Source organism: Carcharodon carcharias, chromosome 17, assembly GCF_017639515.1.
Source record: "Carcharodon carcharias isolate sCarCar2 chromosome 17, sCarCar2.pri, whole genome shotgun sequence".
Classification (NCBI taxonomy): domain Eukaryota; kingdom Metazoa; phylum Chordata; class Chondrichthyes; order Lamniformes; family Lamnidae; genus Carcharodon; species Carcharodon carcharias.
In genome coordinates this window covers 11,140,297-11,164,310 of record NC_054483.1, presented here as the reverse complement: position 1 = coordinate 11,164,310, position 24,014 = coordinate 11,140,297, and positions in this window count along the sequence as shown.

Below are 24,014 nucleotides of genomic sequence, written 5' to 3'. Positions count from 1 at the left end.
GTTGTGTCCACTGTGTGTGTGCCCAGATACTGTACATAATCGGTGTGTCCTGTGTGTGTGGTGTGTGTGCTCAGATACTGTACAGAGTTGTGTCCTGTGTGTCCTCAGATATTGTACACATTTATGTCCTGTGTGTCCTCAGATACTGTATAGAGTTGTTGTGTCCTGTGTGTGAATGCTCAGATTCAGTACACAGTTATGCCCTGTGTGTGTGTGCTCAGATACTGTAAACCATTGTTGCGTCATCTGTGTGCATGCTCAGGTACTGCACTCAGTTGGTGCGTCGTGTGTATGTGGTGTGTGAGCTCAGATACTGTACACAGTTGTTTTGTCCTGTGTATGGTATGTGCGCTCAGATACCGTGCAGAGTTGGTGGTCCTATGTGTGTGCTTAGATACTGTACACAGTTGTGTCATCTGTGTCTGTGCTCAAATACTGTACACAGTTGTTGTGTCCTCTGTGTGTGTGCTCAAATACTGTACACAGTTGTTGTGTCCTCTGTGTGTGTGCTCAGGTACTGTACACAGTTGGTGTGTCCTTGTGTGTGTTGTGTGAGTTGTCAGATACCATATGCCGTTGTTGTGTCTTGTGCGTGTGCGCTCTCATAATGTACATAATTGTATCCTGTGTGATCAGATACTTTACACAGTTGTCCTGTGTGTGTGCTCAGATACTTTGCACAGTTGTTGTGTCATGTATGTGTGTGTGTGTGTGTGTGTGTCTGCTCAGATACTGTACAAAGTCGTTGTGTCCGGTACGTGTGTGTTCTCAGATACTGTAAACAGTTGATGTTTCCTGTGTGTGTGCATGTGTGTCTGTGTGTGTGTGTGTGCGTGTCCTCAGATATTGTACACAGTTCTGTCCTGCTGTGCTCAGGTACTGTACACAGTTGTTATGTCCTGTGTGTTTGCTCAGATACTGTACATAGTTGTTGTGTCCTCTGTGTGTGCTCAAATATTGTACACAGCTGTTGTGTCCTGTGTGTGTGCTCAGATATTGAACACTGTTGTGTCCTGTGTGTGCTCAGAGAGTGTAAAAAGTTGTTGCTTCCTGTATGTGTTTGTCTGCTCAGATACTATACACAGTTGTTTTGTCCTATGTGTTTGCTTAGATACTGTACACAGTTGTTGTGTCATCTGTGTCTGTGCTCAGATATTGTACACAGTTGTTGTGTCCTCTGTGTGTGTGCTCAGATACTGTGCATAGTTGGTGTGTCCATTGTGTGCTCTGTGTGCTCAGATACTGTATACAATTGTTGTGTCCAGTGTGTGTGAGTTAAGATAGTGTACACAGTTGTTGTGTCATGTGTTTGTGCTCAGATATGTACACATTGGTGTGTCCTGTGTGTTTGTGCTCAGATAATATACTCAGTTGCTTTGTCCTGTGTGTGGTGTGTGTGCTCAGATACTGTGCATTGTTGTTGTGTGCTTTGTGTGTGCTCAGATACAGTACACAGTTGTGTCCTGTTTGAGTGCACAGATACTGTACACAGTCGTTGTGTCCTCTGTGTGTGTGCTCAGATACGGGGCACAGTTTGTGTGTCCTGTGTGTGGTGTGTGTGCTCAGATACTGTACACAGATGTTCTGTCCAGTGTGTGTGAGTTCAGATAGGGTACACAATTGTTGTGTCCTGTGTATGCGCTGTGTATGTGTTCAGATTCTGTACACGGTTGTGTCCTGTGTGCTCAGACACTCTACAGAGTTGTCCTGTGTGTGTGATCAGATAATGTACACAGTTGTTTTGTCCTGTGTGTGGTGTGTGTGCTCAGATACTGTGCACAGTTGTTGTGTCCTCTGTGTGTGCTGAGAGACTGTACACAGATGTTGTGTCCTCTGTGTCCGTGCTCAGATACTGTGCACAGCTGGTGTGTCCTGTGTGTGGTGCATGTGCTCAGTCGCTATGCACAGTTGTTGTGTCCAGTGTGTGGGTGATCAGATACTGTCCATAGTTGTTGTGTCCTGTGTGGTGTGTGTGTGGTCAGATCCTGTACACAGTTGTTATGTCCAGTCTGTGTGAGTTCAGATAGTGTACACAGTTGTTGCGTCCTGTGTATGCGTTGTATCTGTGCTCAGATACTGTACACAGTTGCTGTGTCCTCTGTGTGGGTGATCAGATATAGTGCATAGTTGGTGTGTCCTGTGTGTGGTGTGTGTGCTCAGATACTGTACACAGTTGTTATGTCCAGTCTGTGTGAGTTCAGATTGTGTAAACAGTTGTTGTGTCCTGTGTATGTGTTGTATCTGTGCTCAGATACTGTGCACAGTTTTTTCCTGTGTTCTCAGACACTGTACAGAGGTGTCCTGTGTGTGTGCACAGAAAATGTACCCAGTTGTTTTGTCCTGTGTGTGATGTGTGTGCTCAGATACTGTGCATTGTTGTTGTGTGTTATGTGTATGCTCAGATACTGCACACAGTGGATGTGTCCTGAATGTGTGTGCTCAGATACAGTACACAGTTGTGTCCCTAGTGTATGCTCAGATACTGTACACAGTTGTTGTGTCCTGTGTGTGTGCTCAGATACTGTACACAGTTGTTGTGTCCTGTGTGTACGCATATACTGTACACTGTTCCTGTGTCCTGTGAGTGTACACACATACTGTAAACAAATGTTGTATCCTGTGTGTGTGCTGTGATACTGTACACAGTTGTTGTGTCCTGTGTGTGTACTCAGATACTGTACACAGTTGTGTCCTCAATGTGCTCAGGTATGTACAAAGTTGTGTCCTGAGTGTGCTCAGATACTGTACACGGTAGCTGTGTCCTGTGTGTGTACTCAGATACAGTACACAGTTATGTGTGTGTCCAGAGTGTGTGTACATAGATGCTGTACACAGTTCTTGTGTCCTATGTGTGTACTCAGATACTGCATACGGTTGTTGTGTCCTGTGTGAGTTCTCATATAATCTGCACAGTTGTTATGTCCTATCTTTATACACAAATACTGTACACAGTTGTTGTATACTGTGTGTGCGCTCAGATACGGTACATCGTTTTTGTCTTCTATGTGTGTGCTCAGATACAGTACAGAGTTGTTGTGTCCTGTGTTATACTCAGATTCTGTACCCAGTGTTTTTTCCTGTGTCTGTACACATACTGTACACAGTTTTTGCATCCTGTGTGCGTACTCAGATACTGTACACAGTTGTGTCCTGAGTGTGCTCAGATACTGTACATGATTGTTGTGGCTTGTGTGTGTACTAATATACTGTACACAGTTGTTGTATTCTGTGTGTGTGCTCAGATACTGTAAATAGTTTTTGTGTCCTGAGTATGTACTCAGATACTGTACACAAATGTTGTGTGTGTGTGTGTGTGTGTACGCAAATACGGTACATAGTTGTGTGTGCGTGTGTACTCCGATACAGTACACAGTTGTTGAGTCCTGAGTCTGTTGATCAGATACGGTACACAGTTGTTGTGTCCTGTTTGTGTCTGCTCAGATACTGTACACCGATGTTGTGTCCTGTGTGTATACTCAGATACTGAACACAGTTGTTGTGTCCTGTGTGTGTGTACTCAGAAAGTTTAGACAATTGTTGCAACTTGTGTGTGTGCTCAGATACTGTGCGCAGTTGTGTCCAGTGTTTGTACTCAGATTGTGCTCCCATTGTGGTGTCCTGTGTCTGTACAGATACTGTACACATTTTGTTGTGTCCTATGTGTGTACACAGATACTGTACGCAGTTGTGTACTGAGTGTGCTCAGATACTGTACACGGTGTTGTGGCCTGTGTGCCTACTCATATACTGTACACAGTTGTTGTAACCTCTGTGTGTGCTTAGATAATGTACATAGTTGTTGTGTCCTGTGTGTGTACTCAGGTACTGTACACAGTTGTGGTGTGTGTGTGTACTCAAAAACGGTACATAGTTGTGTGCGCGTGTGTACTCCAATACTGTACACAGTTGTTGTATCCGGAATCTGTGTGCTCAGATATGGTAAAAAGTTGTTGTGTCATTTGTGTGTCTGCTCAGATACTGTACACAGATGTTGTGTCCTGTGTGTATACTCAGATACTGTACACAGTTGTTGTGTCCTGTTTGTATATTTAGATACTGTACACAGATGTTGAGTCCTGTGTGTGTAATCAGATACTGTAGACAGTTGTTGCATCTTATGTGTGTGCTCAGATACAGTACACAGTTGTGTCCTGTGTTTGTACTCAAATTTTGTTCCCATTGTTGTGTCCTGTGTGTGTACTCAGATACTGAACACAGTTGTGTCCTGAGTGTGCTCAGATACTGTACATGGTTGTTTTGGCCTGTGTGTGTACTCATATACTGTACACAGTTGTTGTAACCTGTGTGTGTGCTCACATAATGTATATAGTTGTTGTGTCCTGTGTGTGTACTCATATACTGTACACAGTTGTTGTGTCCTGTATGTGTGCTAAGATACATTACACAGTTGTGTCCTGTGCATGTACTCAGATACTGTTCACAGTTCTTCTGTCCTGTGTGTGCTCTAAGATACTACACACATTTGCTATGTCTTGTGTTAGTGTACTCAGACACTGTACACAGTTGCTGTGTCCTCTGTGCACACCCGGATACTGCACACAGTCGTTGTGTCCTTTGTCTGTTCAGATACCGTACACAATTGTTGTGTCCTGTGTATGTGCTCAGATAAGGTTCACCGTTGATGTGTCCTGTGTGTGTATTCAGATACTGTATACAACTGTGTCCTGAGTGTGCTCAGATACTGTACACAGTTGTTGTGTCTTGTGTGTGTACACAAATTCTGTACGCAGTTGTTGTGTCCTCTGTGTGTGCTCAGATATTGTACATATTTGTTGTGTCCTGTGTGTGTCCGCTCAGATACTTTACACAGTTGTTGTGTCCTGTGTGCATACTCAGATACTATAAACAGTTCTTGTGTCCTATGTGTGTACTCAGATACTGCATACGGTTGTTGTGTCCTGTGTGAGTTCTCAAACAATCTGCACAGTTGTTATGTCCTATCTTTATACACAAATACTGTACACAGTTGTTGTATACTGTGTGTGCGCTCAGATACTGTACATCGTTTTTGTGTCCTATGTGTGTGCTCAGATACAATACAGAGTTGTTGTGTCCTGTGTTATACTCAGATTCTGTACCCAGTGTTTTTTCCTGTGTCTGTACACATACTGTACACAGTTTTTGCATCCTGTGTGCGTACTCAGATACTGTACACAGTTGTGTCCTGAGTGTGCTCAGATACTGTACATGATTGTTGTGGCTTGTGTGTGTACTAATATACTGTACACAGTTGTTGTATTCTGTGTGTGTGCTCAGATACTGTAAATAGTTTTTGTGTCCTGAGTATGTACTCAGATACTGTACACAAATGTTGTGTGTGTGTGTGTGTGTACGCAAATACGGTACATAGTTGTGTGTCCTGTGTGTACTCCGATACAGTACACAGTTGTTGAGTCCTGAGTCTGTGTGATCAGATACGGTACACAGTTGTTGTGTCCTGTTTGAGTCTGCTCAGATACTGTACACCGATGTTGTGTCCTGTGTGTATACTCAGATACTGAACACAGTTGTTGTGTCCTGTGTGTGTGTACTCAGAAACTGTAGACAATTGTTGCAACTTGTGTGTGTGCTCAGATACTGTGCGCAGTTGTGTCCAGTGTTTGTACTCAGATTGTGCTCCCATTGTGGTGTCCTGTGTCTGTACAGATACTGTACACATTTTGTTGTGTCCTATGTGTGTACACAGATACTGTACGCAGTTGTGTACTGAGTGTGCTCAGATACTGTACACGGTGTTGTGGCCTGTGTGCCTACTCATATACTGTACACAGTTGTTGTAACCTCTGTGTGTGCTTAGATAATGTACATAGTTGTTGTGTCCTGTGTGTGTACTCAGGTACTGTACACAGTTGTGGTGTGTGTGTGTACTCAAAAACGGTACATAGTTGTGTGCGCGTGTGTACTCCAATACTGTACACAGTTGTTGTGTCCGGAATCTGTGTGCTCAGATATGGTAAAAAGTTGTTGTGTCATGTGTGTGTCTGCTCAGATACTGTACACAGATGTTGTGTCCTGTGTGTATACTCAGATACTGTACACAGTTGTTGTGTCCTGTTTGTATATTTAGATACTGTACACAGATGTTGAGTCCTGTGTGTGTAATCAGATACTGTAGACAGTTGTTGCATCTTATGTGTGTGCTCAGATACAGTACACAGTTGTGTCCTGTGTTTGTACTCAAATTTTGTTCCCATTGTTGTGTCCTGTGTGTGTACTCAGATACTGAACACAGTTGTGTCCTGAGTGTGCTCAGATACTGTACATGGTTGTTTTGGCCTGTGTGTGTACTCATATACTGTACACAGTTGTTGTAACCTGTGTGTGTGCTCACATAATGTATATAGTTGTTGTGTCCTGTGTGTGTACTCATATACTGTACACAGTTGTTGTGTCCTGTATGTGTGCTAAGATACATTACACAGTTGTGTCCTGTGCATGTACTCAGATACTGTTCACAGTTCTTCTGCCCTGTGTGTGCTCTAAGATACTACACACATTTGCTATGTCTTGTGTTAGTGTACTCAGACACTGTACACAGTTGCTGTGTCCTCTGTGCACACCCGGATACTGCACACAGTCGTTGTGTCCTTTGTCTGTTCAGATACCGTACACAATTGTTGTGTCCTGTGTATGTGCTCAGATAAGGTTCACCGTTGATGTGTCCTGTGAGTGTATTCAGATATTGTATACAACTGTGTCCTGAGTGTGCTCAGATACTGTACACAGTTGTTGTGTCCTGTGTGTGTACTCAGATACTGTACACAATTGTTGTGTCTTGTGTGTGTACACAAATTCTGTACACAGTTGTTGTGTCCTCTGTGTGTGCTCAGATATTGTACATATTTGTTGTGTCCTGTGTGTGTCCGCTCAGATACTTTACACAGTTGTTGTGTCCTGTGTGCATACTCAGATACTATAAACAGTTCTTGTGTCCTATGTGTGTACTCAGATACTGCATACGATTGTTGTGTCCTGTGTGAGTTCTCAAAAAATCTGCACAATTGTTATGTCCTATCTTTATACACAAATACTGTACACAGTTGTTGTATACTGTGTGTGCGCTCAGATACTGTACATCGTTTTTGTGTCCTATGTGTGTGCTCAGATACAATACAGAGTTGTTGTGTCCTGTGTTATACTCAGATTCTGGACCCAGTGTTTTTTCCTGTGTCTGTACACATACTGTACACAGTTTTTGCATCCTGTGTGTGTACTCAGATACTGTACACAGTTGTGTCCTGAGTGTGCTCAGATACTGTACATGATTGTTGTGGCTTGTGTGTGTACTAATATACTGTACACAGTTGTTGTATTCTGTGTGTGTGCTCAGATACTGTAAATAGTTTATGTGTCCTGAGTGTGTACTCAGATACTGTACACAAATGTTGTGTGTGTGTGTGTACGCAAATACGGTACATAGTTGTGTGTGCGTGTGTACTCCGATTCAGTACACAGTTGTTGAGTCCTGAGTCTGTGTGATCAGATACGGTACACAGTTGTTGTGTCCTGTTTGTGTCTGCTCAGATACTGTACACCGATGTTGTGTCCTGTGTGTATACTCAGATACTGAACGCAGTTGTTGTGTCCTGTGTGTGTGTACTCAGAAACTGTAGACAATTGTTGCAACTTGTGTGTGTGCTCAGATACTGTCCGCAGTTGTGTCCAGTGTTTGTACTCAGATTGTGCTCCCATTGTTGTGTCCTGTGTCTGTACAGATACTGTACACATTTTGTTGTGTCCTATGTGTGTACTCAGATACTGTAGGCAGTTGTGTACTGAGTGTGCTCAGATACTGTACACGGTGTTGTGGCCTGTGTGCCTACTCATATACTGTACACAGTTGTTGTAACCTCTGTGTGTGCTTAGATAATGTACATAGTTGTTGTGTCCTGTGTGTGTACTCAGGTACTGTACACAGTTTTTCTGTCCTGTGTGTGCTCTCAGATACTACACACATTTCTTATGTCTTATGTTAGTGTACTCAGATACTGTACACAGTTGCTGTGTCCTCTGTGTGCACGCGGATACTGCACCCAGTCGTTGTGCCCTGTGTCTGTACAGATAGAGTACACAATTGTTGTGTCCTGTGTATGTGCTCGAAAACTGCACACAGTTGATGTGTACTGCTTGTGTGCTCAGATATTGTACACAGCTGTTGTGTCCTTTGTGTGTGCTCAGATATTGTACACAGTTGTGTCCTGCCGTGCTCAGATACTGTACACAGCTGTTCTGTCCTGGGTGTGTGCTCAGATATTGTACACCGTTGTTGTGCCTGAGTGTGTGCTCTAATACTGTACACAGTTGTTGTGTCCTCTGTGTGTGCTCAGATATTGTACACAGATGTTGTGTCCTGTGTTTGTGCTCAGATATTGTACACAGTTGTGTCCTGTGTGTGCTCAGATACTGTAAAACAGCTGTTGTGTTCTTTGTTTGTGTGCTCAGATACTGTGCACAGTTGTTGTGTCCACTGTGTGTGTGTGTGTGTGCTCAGATAGTGTTCACATTGGTTGTTCCCTTTGAGTGCTCAGAAATTGTACACCATTGTTATGCCCTCTGTGTGTGTGCCCAGTTACTGTACACCATTGGTGTGTCATGTGTGTGTGGTGTGTGTGCTCAGATACTGTACAGAGTTGTGTCCTGTGTGTGCTCAGATATTGTACACTGTTGTGTCCTGTGTGTCCTCAGATACTGTATAGCGTTGTTGTGTCCTGTGTGTGTGTGCTCAGATTCAGTACACAGTTGTGTCCTGTGTGTGTGTGCTCACATACTCTACACCACTGTTGTGTCCTCTGTGTGTGTGCTCAGGTACTGTACACAGTTGGTGTATCCTGTGTATGTGATGTGCGAGCTCAGATACTGTACACAGTTTTGTCCTGTGTTTGTGCTCAGATACTGTACACAGTTGTTGTGTCCTGTGTGTTTGCTCAGAGACGGTACACATTAATGTGTCCTGTGTGTGTGTGTTCAGATTATATACACATTTGTTGTGTCCTGTGGGTGTGTGGTGGTGTGCTAAGATAATGTACATGGCTTTTTTGTCCTCTCTATGCAGTGGGTGTGGTCAGATACTGTACACAGTCGTATCCTGTGTGTTTGTGTGTGGTCAGATACCATCCACAGTTGTTGTGTCCTGTGTGTATGCGCTCCAAAAATGTACATGTTTGTGCCCTTTGCTTTCAGATACTGTACACTGTTGTTCTTTCTGTGTGCACTCACTTTCTGTACACAATTGTTGTGTCCTGTGCGTGGTGGGTGTGCTCAGATGCTGTGCAGAGTTTTTGTGTCCTGTGTGAGTGCACAGATACTGTACAGAGTTGGTGTGTCCTGCGTGTGTGGTGAGTGCTCAGATACTGTACACAGTTGGTGTGTCCATTGTCTGTGCTCAGATATTGTACACAGTTGTGTCCTGTGTGTGCTCAGGTTCAGCACTCAGTTGCTGCGTCCTGTGTATGTGGTGTGTGAGCTCAGATACTGTACACAGTTGTTTGGTCCTGTGTGTGACATGTGCGCTCAGATACTGTGCTCAATTGGTTGTCTTATGTGTGTGCTTAGATACTGTACACAGTTGTTCTGTCATCTGTGTGTGTGCTCAGATATTGCACAGTCGATGTGACCTCTGTGTGTGTGCTCAGTTGCTGTACACAGTTGGTGTGTCCTGTGTGTGTGGTCTGTGAGTTGTCAGGTACCGTATGCCATTGCTGTGTCTTGTCTGTGTGCGCTCTGATAATGTACACAATTGTGTCCTTTGTGATCAGATACTGTACACAGTTGTCCTGTGTGTATGCTCAGATACTTTGCACAGTTGTTGGGTCATGTATGTGTGTGTGTGCGTGTGTGTGTGTGTCTGCTCAGATACTGTACAAAGTCGTTGTATCCGGTATGTGCGTGTTGTGAGATAGTGTAAACAGTTGATGTGTCCTGTGCATGTGCGTGTGTGTCTCCGTGTGTGTGTGTGTGTGTGCATGTGCTCAGATATTGTACGCAGTTGGGTCCTGCTGTGCTCAGATACGGTACACAGTTGTTATGTCCTGTTTGTTTGCTCAGATATTGTACACAGCTGTTGTGTCCTGTGTGTGTGCTCAGATATTGAACAGTGTTGTGTACTGTGTGTGCTCAGATAGTGTAAAAAGTTGTTGTTTCCTGTATGTGTGTGTGTGCCCAGATACTGTACACAGCTGTTGTGCCCTCCGTGTGTGCTCAGATATTGTAAACTATTGAGTCCTGCTGTGCTCAGATACTCTACACAGCTGTTGTGTCCTGTGTGTGTGCTAAGATACTATAAATAGTTGTTTTGTGCTGTGTGTGCTCAGATACTGTACACAATTGTTGTGTCCTCTGTGTACGCTCAGATATTGTACACAGATGTTGTGTCTTGAATGTGTGTGTGTGTGCTCAGATACTGTATACAGCTGTTGTGTCCTGTGTTTGTGATCAGATACTGTACACAGTTGTGTCCTGTGTGTGCTCAGATACTGTAAAAAGTTATTGTGTCCTTTGTTTATGTGCTCAGATACTGTGCACAGTTGTTGTGTCCTCTGTGTCTGTGCTCAGATATTGTACACACTTGTTGTGTCCTGTGTGTGCTCAGATATTGTGCACAGTTGTTGTGTCCTCTGTGTGTGCTCAGATATTGTACACAGTTGTTGTGTCCACTGTGTGTGTGCCCAGATACTGTACATAATCGGTGTGTCCTGTGTGTGTGGTGTGTGTGCTCAGATACTGTACAGAGTTGTGTCCTGTGTGTCCTCAGATATTGTACACATTTATGTCCTGTGTGTCCTCAGATACTGTATAGAGTTGTTGTGTCCTGTGTGTGAATGCTCAGATTCAGTACACAGTTATGCCCTGTGTGTGTGTGCTCAGATACTGTAAACCATTGTTGCGTCATCTGTGTGCATGCTCAGGTACTGCACTCAGTTGGTGCGTCGTGTGTATGTGGTGTGTGAGCTCAGATACTGTACACAGTTGTTTTGTCCTGTGTATGGTATGTGCGCTCAGATACCGTGCAGAGTTGGTGGTCCTATGTGTGTGCTTAGATACTGTACACAGTTGTGTCATCTGTGTCTGTGCTCAAATACTGTACACAGTTGTTGTGTCCTCTGTGTGTGTGCTCAAATACTGTACACAGTTGTTGTGTCCTCTGTGTGTGTGCTCAGGTACTGTACACAGTTGGTGTGTCCTTGTGTGTGTTGTGTGAGTTGTCAGATACCATATGCCGTTGTTGTGTCTTGTGCGTGTGCGCTCTCATAATGTACATAATTGTATCCTGTGTGATCAGATACTTTACACAGTTGTCCTGTGTGTGTGCTCAGATACTTTGCACAGTTGTTGTGTCATGTATGTGTGTGTGTGTGTGTGTGTGTCTGCTCAGATACTGTACAAAGTCGTTGTGTCCGGTACGTGTGTGTTCTCAGATACTGTAAACAGTTGATGTTTCCTGTGTGTGTGCATGTGTGTCTGTGTGTGTGTGTGTGCGTGTCCTCAGATATTGTACACAGTTCTGTCCTGCTGTGCTCAGGTACTGTACACAGTTGTTATGTCCTGTGTGTTTGCTCAGATACTGTACATAGTTGTTGTGTCCTCTGTGTGTGCTCAAATATTGTACACAGCTGTTGTGTCCTGTGTGTGTGCTCAGATATTGAACACTGTTGTGTCCTGTGTGTGCTCAGAGAGTGTAAAAAGTTGTTGCTTCCTGTATGTGTTTGTCTGCTCAGATACTATACACAGTTGTTTTGTCCTATGTGTTTGCTTAGATACTGTACACAGTTGTTGTGTCATCTGTGTCTGTGCTCAGATATTGTACACAGTTGTTGTGTCCTCTGTGTGTGTGCTCAGATACTGTGCATAGTTGGTGTGTCCATTGTGTGCTCTGTGTGCTCAGATACTGTATACAATTGTTGTGTCCAGTGTGTGTGAGTTAAGATAGTGTACACAGTTGTTGTGTCATGTGTTTGTGCTCAGATATGTACACATTGGTGTGTCCTGTGTGTTTGTGCTCAGATAATATACTCAGTTGCTTTGTCCTGTGTGTGGTGTGTGTGCTCAGATACTGTGCATTGTTGTTGTGTGCTTTGTGTGTGCTCAGATACAGTACACAGTTGTGTCCTGTTTGAGTGCACAGATACTGTACACAGTCGTTGTGTCCTCTGTGTGTGTGCTCAGATACGGGGCACAGTTTGTGTGTCCTGTGTGTGGTGTGTGTGCTCAGATACTGTACACAGATGTTCTGTCCAGTGTGTGTGAGTTCAGATAGGGTACACAATTGTTGTGTCCTGTGTATGCGCTGTGTATGTGTTCAGATTCTGTACACGGTTGTGTCCTGTGTGCTCAGACACTCTACAGAGTTGTCCTGTGTGTGTGATCAGATAATGTACACAGTTGTTTTGTCCTGTGTGTGGTGTGTGTGCTCAGATACTGTGCACAGTTGTTGTGTCCTCTGTGTGTGCTGAGAGACTGTACACAGATGTTGTGTCCTCTGTGTCCGTGCTCAGATACTGTGCACAGCTGGTGTGTCCTGTGTGTGGTGCATGTGCTCAGTCGCTATGCACAGTTGTTGTGTCCAGTGTGTGGGTGATCAGATACTGTCCATAGTTGTTGTGTCCTGTGTGGTGTGTGTGTGGTCAGATCCTGTACACAGTTGTTATGTCCAGTCTGTGTGAGTTCAGATAGTGTACACAGTTGTTGTGTCCTGTGTATGCGTTGTATCTGTGCTCAGATACTGTACACAGTTGCTGTGTCCTCTGTGTGGGTGATCAGATATAGTGCATAGTTGGTGTGTCCTGTGTGTGGTGTGTGTGCTCAGATACTGTACACAGTTGTTATGTCCAGTCTGTGTGAGTTCAGATTGTGTAAACAGTTGTTGTGTCCTGTGTATGTGTTGTATCTGTGCTCAGATACTGTACACAGTTTTTTCCTGTGTTCTCAGACACTGTACAGAGGTGTCCTGTGTGTGTGCACAGAAAATGTACCCAGTTGTTTTGTCCTGTGTGTGATGTGTGTGCTCAGATACTGTGCATTGTTGTTGTGTGTTATGTGTATGCTCAGATACTGCACACAGTGGATGTGTCCTGAATGTGTGTGCTCAGATACAGTACACAGTTGTGTCCCTAGTGTATGCTCAGATACTGTACACAGTTGTTGTGTCCTGTGTGTGTGCTCAGATACTGTACACAGTTGTTGTGTCCTGTGTGTACGCATATACTGTACACTGTTCCTGTGTCCTGTGAGTGTACACACATACTGTAAACAAATGTTGTATCCTGTGTGTGTGCTGTGATACTGTACACAGTTGTTGTGTCCTGTGTGTGTACTCAGATACTGTACACAGTTGTGTCCTCAATGTGCTCAGGTATGTACAAAGTTGTGTCCTGAGTGTGCTCAGATACTGTACACAGTTGTTGTGTCCTGTTTGTGTCTGCTCAGATACTGTACACCGATGTTGTGTCCTGTGTGTATACTCAGATACTGAACACAGTTGTTGTGTCCTGTGTGTGTGTACTCAGAAACTGTAGACAATTGTTGCATCTTGTGTGTGTGCTCAGATACTGTGCGCAGTTGTGTCCAGTGTTTGTACTCAGATTGTGCTCCCATTGTGGTGTCCTGTGTCTGTACAGATACTGTACACATTTTGTTGTGTCCTATGTGTGTACACAGATACTGTACGCAGTTGTGTACTGAGTGTGCTCAGATACTGTACACGGTGTTGTGGCCTGTGTGCCTACTCATATACTGTACACAGTTGTTGTAACCTCTGTGTGTGCTTAGATAATGTACATAGTTGTTGTGTCCTGTGTGTGTACTCAGGTACTGTACACAGTTGTGGTGTGTGTGTGTACTCAAAAACGGTACATAGTTGTGTGCGCGTGTGTACTCCAATACTGTACACAGTTGTTGTGTCCGGAATCTGTGTGCTCAGATATGGTAAAAAGTTGTTGTGTCATGTGTGTGTCTGCTCAGATACTGTACACAGATGTTGTGTCCTGTGTGTATACTCAGATACTGTACACAGTTGTTGTGTCCTGTTTGTATATTTAGATACTGTACACAGATGTTGAGTCCTGTGTGTGTAATCAGATACTGTAGACAGTTGTTGCATCTTATGTGTGTGCTCAGATACAGTACACAGTTGTGTCCTGTGTTTGTACTCAAATTTTGTTCCCATTGTTGTGTCCTGTGTGTGTACTCAGATACTGAACACAGTTGTGTCCTGAGTGTGCTCAGATACTGTACATGGTTGTTTTGGCCTGTGTGTGTACTCATATACTGTACACAGTTGTTGTAACCTGTGTGTGTGCTCACATAATGTATATAGTTGTTGTGTCCTGTGTGTGTACTCATATACTGTACACAGTTGTTGTGTCCTGTATGTGTGCTAAGATACATTACACAGTTGTGTCCTGTGCATGTACTCAGATACTGTTCACAGTTCTTCTGTCCTGTGTGTGCTCTAAGATACTACACACATTTGCTATGTCTTGTGTTAGTGTACTCAGACACTGTACACAGTTGCTGTGTCCTCTGTGCACACCCGGATACTGCACACAGTCGTTGTGTCCTTTGTCTGTTCAGATACCGTACACAATTGTTGTGTCCTGTGTATGTGCTCAGATAAGGTTCACCGTTGATGTGTCCTGTGAGTGTATTCAGATATTGTATACAACTGTGTCCTGAGTGTGCTCAGATACTGTACACAGTTGTTGTGTCCTGTGTGTGTACTCAGATACTGTACACAATTGTTGTGTCTTGTGTGTGTACACAAATTCTGTACACAGTTGTTGTGTCCTCTGTGTGTGCTCAGATATTGTACATATTTGTTGTGTCCTGTGTGTGTCCGCTCAGATACTTTACACAGTTGTTGTGTCCTGTGTGCATACTCAGATACTATAAACAGTTCTTGTGTCCTATGTGTGTACTCAGATACTGCATACGATTGTTGTGTCCTGTGTGAGTTCTCAAAAAATCTGCACAATTGTTATGTCCTATCTTTATACACAAATACTGTACACAGTTGTTGTATACTGTGTGTGCGCTCAGATACTGTACATCGTTTTTGTGTCCTATGTGTGTGCTCAGATACAATACAGAGTTGTTGTGTCCTGTGTTATACTCAGATTCTGGACCCAGTGTTTTTTCCTGTGTCTGTACACATACTGTACACAGTTTTTGCATCCTGTGTGTGTACTCAGATACTGTACACAGTTGTGTCCTGAGTGTGCTCAGATACTGTACATGATTGTTGTGGCTTGTGTGTGTACTAATATACTGTACACAGTTGTTGTATTCTGTGTGTGTGCTCAGATACTGTAAATAGTTTATGTGTCCTGAGTGTGTACTCAGATACTGTACACAAATGTTGTGTGTGTGTGTGTACGCAAATACGGTACATAGTTGTGTGTGCGTGTGTACTCCGATTCAGTACACAGTTGTTGAGTCCTGAGTCTGTGTGATCAGATACGGTACACAGTTGTTGTGTCCTGTTTGTGTCTGCTCAGATACTGTACACCGATGTTGTGTCCTGTGTGTATACTCAGATACTGAACGCAGTTGTTGTGTCCTGTGTGTGTGTACTCAGAAACTGTAGACAATTGTTGCAACTTGTGTGTGTGCTCAGATACTGTCCGCAGTTGTGTCCAGTGTTTGTACTCAGATTGTGCTCCCATTGTTGTGTCCTGTGTCTGTACAGATACTGTACACATTTTGTTGTGTCCTATGTGTGTACTCAGATACTGTAGGCAGTTGTGTACTGAGTGTGCTCAGATACTGTACACGGTGTTGTGGCCTGTGTGCCTACTCATATACTGTACACAGTTGTTGTAACCTCTGTGTGTGCTTAGATAATGTACATAGTTGTTGTGTCCTGTGTGTGTACTCAGGTACTGTACACAGTTTTTCTGTCCTGTGTGTGCTCTCAGATACTACACACATTTCTTATGTCTTATGTTAGTGTACTCAGATACTGTACACAGTTGCTGTGTCCTCTGTGTGCACGCGGATACTGCACCCAGTCGTTGTGCCCTGTGTCTGTACAGATAGAGTACACAATTGTTGTGTCCTGTGTATGTGCTCGAAAACTGCACACAGTTGATGTGTCATGTTTGTGTATTCTGATACTGTACACAGTTGTGTCCTGAGTGTGCTCAGATACTGTACACGTTGTTGTGTCCTGTGTGTTTACTCAGATACTGTACACAATTGTTGTGTCTTGTGTGTGTACACAAATACAGTACATAGTTGTTTTATCCTGTGTGTGTGCTCAGATACTGTACATATTTGTTGTGTCCTATGTGCCTGCTCAGATACTGTACACAGTTGTTGTGTCCTGTGTGTGTGCTCAGATACTGTACACAGTTGTTGTGTCCTGTGTGTACGCATATACTGTACACTGTTCCTGTGTCCTGTGAGTGTACACACATACTGTAAACAAATGTTGTATCCTGTGTGTGTGCTGTGATACTGTACACAGTTGTTGTGTCCTGTGTGTGTACTCAGATACTGTACACAGTTGTGTCCTCAATGTGCTCAGGTACTGTACAAAGTTGTGTCCTGAGTGTGCTCAGATACTGTACACGGTAGCTGTGTCCTGTGTGTGTACTCAGATACAGTACACAGTTATGTGTGTGTCCAGAGTGTGTGTACATAGATGCTGTACACAGTTCTTGTGTCCTATGTGTGTACTCAGATACTGCATACGGTTGTTGTGTCCTGTGTGAGTTCTCATATAATCTGCACAGTTGTTATGTCCTATCTTTATACACAAATACTGTACACAGTTGTTGTATACTGTGTGTGCGCTCAGATACGGTACATCGTTTTTGTGTTCTATGTGTGTGCTCAGATACAGTACAGAGTTGTTGTGTCCTGTGTTATACTCAGATTCTGTACCCAGTGTTTTTTCCTGTGTCTGTACACATACTGTACACAGTTTTTGCATCCTGTGTGCGTACTCAGATACTGTACACAGTTGTGTCCTGAGTGTGCTCAGATACTGTACATGATTGTTGTGGCTTGTGTGTGTACTAATATACTGTACACAGTTGTTGTATTCTGTGTGTGTGCTCAGATACTGTAAATAGTTTTTGTGTCCTGAGTATGTACTCAGATACTGTACACAAATGTTGTGTGTGTGTGTGTGTGTGTACGCAAATACGGTACATAGTTGTGTGTGCGTGTGTACTCCGATACAGTACACAGTTGTTGAGTCCTGAGTCTGTGTGATCAGATACGGTACACAGTTGTTGTGTCCTGTTTGTGTCTGCTCAGATACTGTACACCGATGTTGTGTCCTGTGTGTATACTCAGATACTGAACACAGTTGTTGTGTCCTGTGTGTGTGTACTCAGAAACTGTAGACAATTGTTGCAACTTGTGTGTGTGCTCAGATACTGTGCGCAGTTGTGTCCAGTGTTTGTACTCAGTTTGTGCTCCCATTGTGGTGTCCTGTGTCTGTACAGATACTGTACACATTTTGTTGTGTCCTATGTGTGTACACAGATACTGTACGCAGTTGTGTACTGAGTGTGCTCAGATACTGTACACGGTGTTGTGGCCTGTGTGCCTACTCATATACTGTACACAGTTGTTGTAACCTCTGTGTGTGCTTAGATAATGTACATAGTTGTTGTGTCCTGTGTGTGTACTCAGGTACTGTACACAGTTGTGGTGTGTGTGTGTACTCAAAAACGGTACATAGTTGTGTGCGCGTGTGTACTCCAATACTGTACACAGTTGTTGTGTCCGGAATCTGTGTGCTCAGATATGGTAAAAAGTTGTTGTGTCATGTGTGTGTCTGCTCAGATACTGTACACAGATGTTGTGTCCTGTGTGTATACTCAGATACTGTACACAGTTGTTGTGTCCTGTTTGTATATTTAGATACTGTACACAGATGTTGAGTCCTGTGTGTGTAATCAGATACTGTAGACAGTTGTTGCATCTTATGTGTGTGCTCAGATACAGTACACAGTTGTGTCCTGTGTTTGTACTCAAATTTTGTTCCCATTGTTGTGTCCTGTGTGTGTACTCAGATACTGAACACAGTTGTGTCCTGAGTGTGCTCAGATACTGTACATGGTTGTTTTGGCCTGTGTGTGTACTCATATACTGTACACAGTTGTTGTAACCTGTGTGTGTGCTCACATAATGTATATAGTTGTTGTGTCCTGTGTGTGTACTCATATACTGTACACAGTTGTTGTGTCCTGTATGTGTGCTAAGATACATTACACAGTTGTGTCCTGTGCATGTACTCAGATACTGTTCACAGTTCTTCTGTCCTGTGTGTGCTCTAAGATACTACACACATTTGCTATGTCTTGTGTTAGTGTACTCAGACACTGTACACAGTTGCTGTGTCCTCTGTGCACACCCGGATACTGCACACAGTCGTTGTGTCCTTTGTCTGTTCAGATACCGTACACAATTGTTGTGTCCTGTGTATGTGCTCAGATAAGGTTCACCGTTGATGTGTCCTGTGTGTGTATTCAGATACTGTATACAACTGTGTCCTGAGTGTGCTCAGATACTGTACACAGTTGTTGTGTCCTGTGTGTGTACTCAGATACTGTACACAGTTGTGTCCTGAGTGTGCTCAGATACTGTACATGATTGTTGTGGCTTGTGTGTGTACTAATATACTGTACACAGTTGTTGTATTCTGTGTGTGTGCTCAGATACTGTAAATAGTTTTTGTGTCCTGAGTGTGTACTCAGATACTGTACACAAATGTTGTGTGTGTGTGTACGCAAATACGGTACATAGTTGTGTGTGCGTGTGTACTCCGATACAGTACACAGTTGTTGAGTCCTGAGTCTGTGTGATCAGATACGGTACACAGTTGTTGTGTCCTGTTTGTGTCTGCTCAGATACTGTACACCGATGTTGTGTCCTGTGTGTATACTCAGATACTGAACGCAGTTGTTGTGTCCTGTGTGTGTGTACTCAGAAACTGTAGACAATTGTTGCAACTTGTGTGTGTGCTCAGATACTGTCCGCAGTTGTGTCCAGTGTTTGTACTCAGATTGTGCTCCCATTGTTGTGTCCTGTGTCTGTACAGATACTGTACACATTTTGTTGTGTCCTATGTGTGTACTCAGATACTGTAGGCAGTTGTGTACTGAGTGTGCTCAGATACTGTACACGGTGTTGTGGCCTGTGTGCCTACTCATATACTGTACACAGTTGTTGTAACCTCTGTGTGTGCTTAGATAATGTACATAGTTGTTGTGTCCTGTGTGTGTACTCAGGTACTGTACACAAATTTTCTGTCCTGTGTGTGCTCTCAGATACTACACACATTTCTTATGTCTTATGTTAGTGTACTCAGATACTGTACACAGTTGCTGTGTCCTCTGTGTGCACGTGGATACTGCACCCAGTCGTTGTGCCCTGTGTCTGTACAGATAGAGTACACAATTGTTGTGTCCTGTGTATGTGCTCGAAAACTGCACACAGTTGATGTGTCATGTGTGTGTATTCTGATACTGTACACAGTTGTGTCCTGAGTGTGCTCAGATACTGTACACGTTGTTGTGTCCTGTGTGTTTACTCAGATACTGTACACAATTGTTGTGTCTTGTGTGTGTACACAAATACAGTACACAGTTGTTTTATCCTGTGTGTGTGCTCAGATACTGTACATATTTGTTGTGTCCTATGTGCCTGCTCAGATACTGTACACAGTTGTTGTGTCCTGTGTGTGTGCTCAGATACTGTACACAGTTGTTGTGTCCTGTGTGTACGCATATACTGTACACTGTTCCTGTGTCCTGTGAGTGTACACACATACTGTAAACAAATGTTGTATCCTGTGTGTGTGCTGTGATACTGTACACAGTTGTTGTGTCCTGTGTGTGTACTCAGATACTGTACACAGTTGTGTCCTCAATGTGCTCAGGTACTGTACAAAGTTGTGTCCTGAGTGTGCTCAGATACTGTACACGGTAGCTGTGTCCTGTGTGTGTACTCAGATACAGTACACAGTTATGTGTGTGTCCAGAGTGTGTGTACATAGATGCTGTACACAGTTCTTGTGTCCTATGTGTGTACTCAGATACTGCATACGGTTGTTGTGTCCTGTGTGAGTTCTCATATAATCTGCACAGTTGTTATGTCCTATCTTTATACACAAATACTGTACACAGTTGTTGTATACTGTGTGTGCGCTCAGATACTGTACATCGTTTTTGTGTTCTATGTGTGTGCTCAGATACAGTACAGAGTTGTTGTGTCTTGTGTTATATTCAGATTCTGTACCCAGTGTTTTTTCCTGTGTCTGTACACATACTGTACACAGTTTTTGCATCCTGTGTGCGTACTCAGATACTGTACACAGTTGTGTCCTGAGTGTGCTCAGATACTGTACATGATTGTTGTGGCTTGTGTGTGTACTAATATACTGTACACAGTTGTTGTATTCTGTGTGTGTGCTCAGATACTGTAAATAGTTTTTGTGTCCTGAGTATGTACTCAGATACTGTACACAAATGTTGTGTGTGTGTGTGTGTGTGTACGCAAATACGGTACATAGTTGTGTGTGCGTGTGTACTCCGATACAGTACACAGTTGTTGAGTCCTGAGTCTGTGTGATCAGATACGGTACACAGTTGTTGTGTCCTGTTTGTGTCTGCTCAGATACTGTACACCGATGTTGTGTCCTGTGTGTATACTCAGATACTGAACACAGTTGTTGTGTCCTGTGTGTGTGTACTCAGAAACTGTAGACAATTGTTGCAACTTGTGTGTGTGCTCAGATACTGTGCGCAGTTGTGTCCAGTGTTTGTACTCAGATTGTGCTCCCATTGTGGTGTCCTGTGTCTGTACAGATACTGTACACATTTTGTTGTGTCCTATGTGTGTACACAGATACTGTACGCAGTTGTGTACTGAGTGTGCTCAGATACTGTACACGGTGTTGTGGCCTGTGTGCCTACTCATATACTGTACACAGTTGTTGTAACCTCTGTGTGTGCTTAGATAATGTACATAGTTGTTGTGTCCTGTGTGTGTACTCAGGTACTGTACACAGTTGTGGTGTGTGTGTGTACTCAAAAACGGTACATAGTTGTGTGCGCGTGTGTACTCCAATACTGTACACAGTTGTTGTGTCCGGAATCTGTGTGCTCAGATATGGTAAAAAGTTGTTGTGTCATGTGTGTGTCTGCTCAGATACTGTACACAGATGTTGTGTCCTGTGTGTATACTCAGATACTGTACACAGTTGTTGTGTCCTGTTTGTATATTTAGATACTGTACACAGATGTTGAGTCCTGTGTGTGTAATCAGATACTGTAGACAGTTGTTGCATCTTATGTGTGTGCTCAGATACAGTACACAGTTGTGTCCTGTGTTTGTACTCAAATTTTGTTCCCATTGTTGTGTCCTGTGTGTGTACTCAGATACTGAACACAGTTGTGTCCTGAGTGTGCTCAGATACTGTACATGGTTGTTTTGGCCTGTGTGTGTACTCATATACTGTACACAGTTGTTGTAACCTGTGTGTGTGCTCACATAATGTATATAGTTGTTGTGTCCTGTGTGTGTACTCATATACTGTACACAGTTGTTGTGTCCTGTATGTGTGCTAAGATACATTACACAGTTGTGTCCTGTGCATGTACTCAGATACTGTTCACAGTTCTTCTGTCCTGTGTGTGCTCTAAGATACTACACACATTTGCTATGTCTTGTGTTAGTGTACTCAGACACTGTACACAGTTGCTGTGTCCTCTGTGCACACCCGGATACTGCACACAGTCGTTGTGTCCTTTGTCTGTTCAGATACCGTACACAATTGTTGTGTCCTGTGTATGTGCTCAGATAAGGTTCACCGTTGATGTGTCCTGTGAGTGTATTCAGATATTGTATACAACTGTGTCCTGAGTGTGCTCAGATACTGTACACAGTTGTTGTGTCCTGTGTGTGTACTCAGATACTGTACACAATTGTTGTGTCTTGTGTGTGTACACAAATTCTGTACACAGTTGTTGTGTCCTCTGTGTGTGCTCAGATATTGTACATATTTGTTGTGTCCTGTGTGTGTCCGCTCAGATACTTTACACAGTTATTGTGTCCTGTGTGCATACTCAGATACTATAAACAGTTCTTGTGTCCTATGTGTGTACTCAGATACTGCATACGGTTGTTGTGTCCTGTGTGAGTTCTCAAAAAATCTGCACAGTTGTTATGTCCTATCTTTATACACAAATACTGTACACAGTTGTTGTATACTGTGTGTGCGCTCAGATACTGTACATCGTTTTTGTGTCCTATGTGTGTGCTCAGATACAATACAGAGTTGTTGTGTCCTGTGTTATACTCAGATTCTGGACCCAGTGTTTTTTCCTGTGTCTGTACACATACTGTACACAGTTTTTGCATCCTGTGTGTGTACTCAGATACTGTACACAGTTGTGTCCTGAGTGTGCTCAGATATTGTACACAGTTGTTGTGTCCTGTGTGTGTGCTCAGATACTGTACACAGTTGTTGTGTCCTGTGTGTACGCATATAATGTACACTGTTCCTGTGTCCTGTGAGTGTACACACATACTGTAAACAAATGTTGTATCCTGCATGTGTGCTGTGATACTGTTCACAGTTGTTGTGTCCTGTGTGTGTACTCAGATACTGTACACAGTTGTGTCCTCAATGTGCTCAGGTACTGTACAAAGTTGTGTCCTAAGTTTGCTCAGATACTATACACGGTGGCTGTGTCCTGTGTGTGTACTCAGATACAGTACACAGTTATGCGTGTGTCCCGAGTGTGTGTACATAGATGCTGTACACAGTTCTTGTGTCCTATGTGTGTACTCAGATACTGCATACGGTTGTTGTGTCCTGTGTGAGTTCTCATATAATCTGCACAGTTGTTATGTCCTATCTTTATACACAAATATTGTACACAGTTGTTGTATACTGTGTGTGCGCTCAGATACTGTACATCGTTTTTGTGTTCTATGTGTGTGCTCAGATACAGTACAGAGTTGTTGTGTCCTGTGTTATACTCAGATTCTGTACCCAGTGTTTTTTCCTGTGTCTGTACACATACTGTACGCAGTTTTTGCATCCTGTGTGTGTACTCAGATACTGTACACAGTTGTGTCCTGAGTGTGCTCAGATACTGTACATGATTGTTGTGGCTTGTGTGTGTACTAATATACTGTACACAGTTGTTGTATTCTGTGTGTGTGCTCAGATACTGTAAATAGTTTTTGTGTCCTGAGTGTGTACTCAGATACTGTAAACAAATGTTGTGTGTTTGTGTGTGTGTGTACGCAAATACGGTACATAGTTGTGTGTGCGTGTGTACTCCGCTACAGTACACAGTTGTTGAGTCCTGAGTCTGTGTGATCAGATACGGTACACAGTTGTTGTGTCCTGTTTGTGTCTGCTCAGATACTGTACACCGATGTTGTGTCCTGTGTGTATACTCAGATACTGTACGCAGTTGTTGTGTCCTGTGTGTGTGTACTCAGAAACTGTAGACAATTGTTGCAACTTGTGTGTGTGCTCAGATACTGTGCGCAGTTGTGTCCAGTGTTTGTACTCAGATTGTGCTCCCATTGTGGTGTCCTGTGTCTGTACAGATACTGTACACATTTTGTTGTGTCCTATGTGTGTACACAGATACTGTACGCAGTTGTGTCCTGAGTGTACTCAGATACTGTATACGGTGTTGTGGCCTGTGTGCCTACTCATATACTGTACACAGTTGTTGTAACCTCTGTGTGTGCTTAGATAATGTACATAGTTGTTGTGTCCTGTGTGTGTACTCAGGTACTGTACACAGTTTTTCTGTCCTGTGTGTGCTCTCAGATACTACACACATTTCTTATGTCTTATGTTAGTGTACTCAGATACTGTACACAGTTGCTGTGTCCTCTGTGTATACCCGGATGCTGCACCCAGTCGTTGTGCCCTGTGTCTGTACAGATACAGTACACAATTGTTGTGTCCTGTGTATGTGCTCGAAAACTGCGCACTGTTGATGTGTCATGTG